The sequence below is a fragment of the Falco cherrug genome, chromosome 6, assembly GCF_023634085.1.
Source record: "Falco cherrug isolate bFalChe1 chromosome 6, bFalChe1.pri, whole genome shotgun sequence".
NCBI classification, from domain to species: Eukaryota; Metazoa; Chordata; class Aves; order Falconiformes; family Falconidae; genus Falco; species Falco cherrug.
In genome coordinates this window covers 16,237,059-16,244,763 of record NC_073702.1, presented here as the reverse complement: position 1 = coordinate 16,244,763, position 7,705 = coordinate 16,237,059, and positions in this window count along the sequence as shown.

The following is a 7,705-nucleotide window of genomic DNA, read 5'->3' as shown; positions in this document are numbered from 1 at the left end:
TGACTTTTCACTGAAAACTTTGGAGCTAGTTTGTCCGGAGTGAACCGGCTAGTCTCCCCAATGTTGCACAAAATAAATATGTTTGCTGTTTAAGGACAAAATTAATCTCTGAGCAGTTACTCTGTGCCATTTTGGCATCACAGTTGATACTACAAGTGACTTAGACTGGGCCCTGATCCAAATGACAGGCTACCCTACCATTCCAAGGGTCAAGCAGAGAGTTAAGGGGATGAAAGTAGCATTTCAGCCGCAAGGCAACACTCATGGGACAGAGCAAGAAGCTTTGGGCTTCTCGGATCCAGCAGGATTCAGCTGAGTAGATGGATAACTGCTGTCTGCCAGAAGCCATTGTAATGCCTGTCTTTATTGGTTCTTCCTTGAGTTTGGTGGATCACACTGGTCCTATAGCATGCAATGTCTTTTCCAAGGTTTAGAGTCAGACCCTTTTTAAAATGACAGATTAATTCATCATTTACATTTAAGGGAACACCAGAGAAGCCAATTAATAAACTGAGTAACCGTTGGTCTCTGTGTGGCTTCTATAACTAGTATTTGTGTTTCAATGCAGTGACATTATTTGACAGTACTGGTCATGTGTACTTCAAGGTCAAAAACATGCTCTGAGTAGGGAAGCTCCATCAAGATACTGAACTTCCCAAAGCTTTGTAAACTGTCTCCAAACTAACTTCCACTTGGAAACTGGCTCTAGATATCATCCTTCCCACCCATTTCTTTACTGGTTGGCCACATGCCAGGTATTCAGTTGGGTAAAGGATGAACTCATTTGCCTGAAGCAGCCATAAGATCTCTCTTTGTTTTCTTTTGCTTTCCTATGATCAACATCAGCTTTTCTTTCTCATTCTGCTGTTTTTATGGATGCCTGTTCATCTGCACAAATTTTCCGTTTCCCCTTCCAACACCCAGCACACCGGACTTATAGTGCAAACACTTCTGTAAGCATATATCCTTAAGAGCACTCTCTTAAGCTTTCAGTGAAAATATTAGGAAAAGAAAATGTTAGTGACTATGATCTGAAGCTTCTCATCAGAACAAAACTAAAGTAAATTTTAAACTGATGTGTTCACAGAGTTTCTTGCAAATACAGTTTTGGCAGTGTCTCCTAAAGATTTCACTGAATGACAAAGCATTCCCAAAAGAGAACTGAAACTTTCAGCTTTTTACTTAATGAATGCATATGCTGCTAAGGCAACCTACAGAGCCCCAGGATTAGTTCATCCTTACCATCAAGTGAGGTCAGCAAGTCAGGAGTGATGGAGCATCGTGCAGAATACCTACACTAAAGAGAACATCTCACTGTCCTTCAATGTTTAAAATTCTTCTGTTAATATATCTGTGTGTTGCACAGCCACGTTTCCAAGCAGCATTGTAAGCATCCCAAAGGTGGCACAAATTTGAATCAGCAAAAAGTGGCCACATCCCATGTACATCCTCAAAGGCAAAGTGATTTGCTATTTTCCCCCATACCATTACAGCAGTAATGATAATAGCCCAAATAAAGCAAGGTGCTTGATGGGCCTTGCTGTATCTTAGTGCTTTATCATACATTACATGGGAGCTTAATGGTGAACTCTATTGTGGATCTCCATGATTTATCGCATAATACAGAGAAGCTTAGCATGTAATTCTGTTGTAAATTTATATTGATTTGCTGTACAATATACAGATTCTTATAGGGTAGCTTCATTGTGAGACTCTTCTTACTCACTTCCAGTGTCATGCAGCTGTAACTGTAACTTCAGCATGAAACGCTGATTTACTATGGGGCACAGAAGATTTCACTGTGCAGCTCTGCTGTGACCCTCTAATGATGTGCTCACTGAGTCCTGCTGGAGAATAGGCTGAACTTTAACAACCCATGGATGCTGCTATGTGGTAAAGAATACCTGCAACCAATGAAATATCTAAATACAAAAAGCAGGCTCCGGAACACAGAATTTTGATTAAAACACATTTGCTGCTAATCTGGCCACTAATAAGGTGTCATACAGAAAAGATCATTTTCTCTAAGACATCTAATGCCCAGGCATAGACAGTATACTGTGTGCGCCTCGTATCTCCCAGTTTTCAAGGCCTTCAGGCTTTTCCACATTTCCCACAAGAATTGTAGTATTACTAACACTACACATCATTATGTCCTCTCCAAAAATTCCAAGATTTTTAGTTAATGCACTGTCTTTCCCCTGCGGTTGTCTTGGGCCAAGGGCACAAGTATTCCAATAGCTGTTTGTGGTGGGTTGGCTGTGGCCAGCAACTGAGCACCCACGCGGTTGCTCGCTCACCCACCCTTCCATCAGATGAGGGAGAGAACTGGAAGAGCAAACATGAGAAAAACTTGTGAGTCAAGATAAAGACAGTTTAACAAGCGAAGGAAAGAGGAAAAAAGCCCCAAGTAATGTAAAGGCAATTTCTCACTGCCTCACACAAGCAGATCAATGTGCAGCCAGTCTCCCAGCAGTGGCTACTTGAGAAAGACTACCTCTCAGATTTATTGCTGAGCACAGCGTCATATTGTACATGATATCCCTTTGGTCACTTAGGGTCAGCTGTCCCAGCTCTGTCCTCTCCCAGCTTCTTGTCCAGCCCAACTCACTTGCTGGTGAGGTAGGGTTAGAAACAGATAAATCCCCTGATGCTGTGTAAGAAAAACATAGGTGTGTTACCAACACCGGTTTAGTCACAAATCCAAAACACAGCACCAAATGGGCTGCTATGAAGAACAGAACTTAAACAATACCGCACAGAAAAGGATATAATATTTTATTTGCCCTTTGGAGACACCTATCTCTTGCCACTGAGCAGGCAGGGGCCCTATGGGAGCTAAGATCCTAAATAAGGTACACCAGTTAAGTGCCTAAAATTCAGTAGGGTGAGTCTGTGCCAAATAGCTTTGAATGTAACTTAGTATTCTACAGAAAGACGATGCAGAGTGTGTACGTTAAAAAACAATGTCGTGTATTAACTGCAGGTCTGTGGTGGCAAGTGGTGGTGGCGGGTTTCACCTCAGGTATACTGTAGCCTTACAAGTCAAACAAACCAAAAGGAATGAAAAACCAAGGACATCACATTTACCAGGGTGGAATATCATAACCAGTCGAGACAGCAGAAAGCACTAATTTGTGGATGTTGTTACGACAGGAGCTTAGTGTCAGCAAAGAAATCAAAAGCATTGTTAAAATACAGATTAAGTTGAACTACTGTTGTTGCATATGTTCAATCAAAGAAAATTGCTCTGTAGTTACAGACTCACTCATTCTTCATCCAGAGGCTGGTCTCCTGACCACTGTTTTTCTGGGTTTTTTCTCAGGTGATGAATAAGAGCTTGCAGAAAGGACTCTCACCTGCTCAGCCCTATCGCCTCTTTCTCCCTCTGCTCAAGACTAATATACATGTTTAGTGGAATTGCTTGTAAATAGCTCCTCTCTTCTTTACTTCCTTCCTGCCATACCCTGGCACCACGTTTGTCTGTTTTCCACAGGTGTATTAAAATGCTTTAAAACAGCAGAGTTTCAGAGCAGCTAAGTTAATGCTCTGCAACAACCTTAACAGGATCAGTTTTTATTCCAAGCACTTGAAGAATTTTCAACATAGTTGAGTTCTTCAACTAAAAAAAAATCATGAAGATGTTGCAAAGAAAGTGTTGGAGAAGAAGTATTGTTAAGGCTTCAATACTGTAACTTAGCAAAGAGATTTAAAATGTGGAAAACGTGAGTTGTAGAAGCAAACTTGCAGAGCAAAGCCGTGTATACACGTATGGAGTCAGAATCACTTAAAAATGCCTATGCCACGTACTGACTGATATTCAGAATGTGTAGCTAAATTCCAATAATTTAGAGTCTAGGTAGAGTTAGGTTTCTGTTCAGAAATAGAAATGTGGCTGGAATAGGCATGTCTAGGGTGCATTCATTCGCTATGTATTCATTATTTTCCTCTAACAGACAGGAAAAAATTGTTTGGAAATGAAGGGAATCAGTATACATAAAATGGCAGTCCTTGTAAGCAAGTAGACTTCCCAAAGTATTTTAATAAGATGCAAGTATGAACAAACTTCCAGCAAGGGCCTTCGTTAAGCTACAAATACTGAATACTGCCATTAAATTTGTACTTCTGTTGCAATGCTGTTAAAGAATACATAAAGATGATACACATACCCACCCACATGAATATAGTCATACACCTTTTACTAGATCATTTATACAGTGTTATGAAGAAATAAAATCATATTTTGAGTCTGATAGCACATCCTTTACTGAAAAGGCTATGTAAATTCAACAATTAACCAAGCTTAATTAAACAAGTGACAGGTATGCATTAGCTTTCAGCTGCCATACTACTTTTTTTAAAAAAATATAATATATATATATATATATAAAATACAGATATATTTTAATGCAGCATTTTTCAGCTCAAAATGAGAGCTTGAGAGCCCCGAGGAAAGTTGCGCAGTCCACTGCTGCCCTCTGGCTGGAGCCTGAGAGAAGGAAGCCTGAACATTCCCCGTGGGCACAGTGTCGGCAGCTTGACATGCTGGAGAAATGTTAGTCAATAAATCAAATTCTCTTTTCATATATCACAAAATCTGAAGCCTAGTTAGAAGCATGGCATTTCCAAATTCAAAATAAGTTACTGTATCGAGGGTTCCGTAGATGTTGTGCTATTTTCTGACACTGTATCACAAAATATAACCAGATATGATGTGTAAAAAGGGGTGTGAGATATTTTCATTGTTCGTTGCGCAACATAAAATTTACCTGAGCAATGGCAGTATAGTGTTGCACTGTCTTTTCCTATTATTTCATTACATGGTGTGTCTAATTGTAGGTAAGCCAGATGTTCCGACTGCTTTGCTAGTACATATCTTCTGGTCTACCTTACTCCCTGCATACACACATTATTAACAGAATTCCCCACTAAAAAAAAATGTGATTTAACTATTTTTTGATCTTCTAAAATAGATTAAGTATTTTTCTTTCCTATAAACTCAACGAGCACAGTCTGTCTGTTCCACAGTCACACAGCAACGTGATCCCAGCAAACAAGAAAAATGGGCCAGCTTATTGTATCAGCAAACATTATGTATCTAATGGTGTACTACCTTAGTACATCATAAATTACACTTCAGTGTGTCCCTTATTAATACCCTGCCGCTTTCCACAGATACCTACCTGGTACCAGTTTCATTCTTCTTAACACTATGAAGTTTTCCAGACTGTCTAGTCTAAATATTCTTTGATATAAATCTAATACTCTGTTCTAACAGGAATGGACAGGAAGGAAAGATAATACTCTGCTACTTAGCTACATCTTTTACATACCTGAAAACCATGATTAACACCTATACATTGTCTCCTCTTTCTAAGCTAAACAAAGTCATTCTGTTCTTCCTAGTAAATAGGTCCTACCTGGACTTAGAACCATCTGCTTTTGTTCTCACTGGATTTTCTCTAATTAATCTACATGTGTTTAAAGTGTGCCACTTTATAATAAAATTCTGAGAAGAGTTTAATTGAGCAAAAGGATCAGTTTCTGGTTCTTGCAAGCTCTACCCTTGTTTATATTTCCTGATCTGCTGCTGCTTGGAAATTGCTGAGCCAGTGAAATGACTGCCCAGGCTTCTCTCTCAACAAACCATACTTGGGCAATTCACACCCCCGTCTTAATTAGTATCTTGCACTTACCCTTATTCAAGTACACTTTTTTTTTTTCTCCAGAATATTTTCCAATGTGTTGAAATCACTTTTTCTTTTTACCTTGTCCTTTGACATTAGTGGAGAAAATATCACAAGTTTGGTATTTTAGAAAACAGTAAGCCTGTTCTGTTTCATTAGCCAGATGATCAGGGAAAACAATGAACACTGGACTCCAGGACAGATCCCTGTCAAATCCTATTCTATACCTAATTCCATTTTTGACAGGAAAATCTTTTATAATTATCTATTTCTCTTTTCAGATTATTCTATAAAATTTAACTAATTTGCTGCTCCACTGAAATTATACACTGCGTTATCTTTATTTGCTACTAGTTTTGGATCAAACGTTTTAATTAATAAATAACTTTGAAAAATATCACCTAAATTTACCATCTCCTTCTCTGGGATACACTTTCTGTGGAAAAACTCCCACTGCACATTGTAAACAAGACTAAGTTTCCTTTTCAGTGAAAAGATTTGCTGACTTACAGTAATGATGCAAATGCTACATAGGTTATACAGCTTATGCAATATGGAATAGCCTTCCATAAAAGTCTATATACCCTAGTTGTTAATTACAAAAATGTTTTCTAACTTTTCCCTGTTAAAAAAAGAATAAAATCCTTTCACTATTTTGAGGGAATGTTTATTTAATGATTATTAATGGTATTGATCAAAAAGCTTAGCTAGGCCTAGCAACTTTATTTATCTGCATATCTGCAATCAAAATTGCAAACTACCATAATGCCTTTACCATGCTGGCATTGCAAAAGCCACCTCTTGTAAGTTAGGATTAGGATTTTATAGCGATGTTCCTTGTAATTCTTCTGTATGTTGTGGAACCAAGGCCCAGCAAGGACAAACATGTAGAAAAAGCAATCACATCATAGCACAATGTCAAAAGTAGTACTATCTTCTCAACAAAGATATAAATTTATAGTCTGCTTAAAGCTGAAAGGATTAAAAGATGCTTTATTAATATCAGAAAATTCTTATATAAGGTTTTCTAACATCTGACACCAGCATCCTAGAAAGTCAGCAGGAGCTAATGTAAAACTACAGATTTCAAATGCCTTTTTTCTTTTTATCTTTTTTTTTTTTAATTTATAACACTGCACAAGTTTAAGTTATCTTATCAAACTAGTCATGCTCAAGACTTTGATCTTGGACCTGTAGAACAGTGAAGAGTATTTTCAGACAACACGTCAAGATGAAATGTCAGCCATATGGCACTCAATAGGAATTAAATTCAACTGAGCAGTGTGAAGTAGTTTTCTTTTCTCATTGCATTTCTGAAGAATATGCAAGAAAATTTGTTTGGGGATGCACTCGACTTCAAAAGTTCGTAACTGCTTACTATGATATATTTTTTAGATTTTGCCACAGAATTGGAGTTATTTTATTTTTTATTATATAGAACATATTTAGGAACCAGTATTGAACCAGTATCGCACAAAATATCGACCAAAATTTAGGACACACTAGCTTCAAGCTGCATTTGTGAAACTTCTATTAAAAAAAGAAGGGGGTGGGGGGGGGGGGGGGGGGGGAGGAATGGGGCATTGATGGGGGCATTGATTTGCCAGAAACATGACATTTTTTTATTTAATCATATAGTCTAGTCACTGCCTTTTCAGAACCTATGTCATTGAGGACCAGTTAAAAATACATGTAGATTTATCTTACCTTGCTATAAGATAACCTGTAGAACAACAGCTCCAGACATTTTTTATTTCTAAATAATGTTTTTTTAACTGAATTTAATCAGATAGTTGGACATATACAACACAAGGGTTAGATCTGTTGTTATTTCTTCAATGCTGTGATACAAAAGCAATATGGATAATACATACAGTATAAATAATGAACTTCATGTTCATTAAACTCAGTTACGGAAGTCCATTATATATTTTCTGTTTAAAAGTGACTGTACAGAGTGACAGATAAATATAAATCCAAGACAAACCACAAAGTGCCTTATAAACCCACACAAAAAT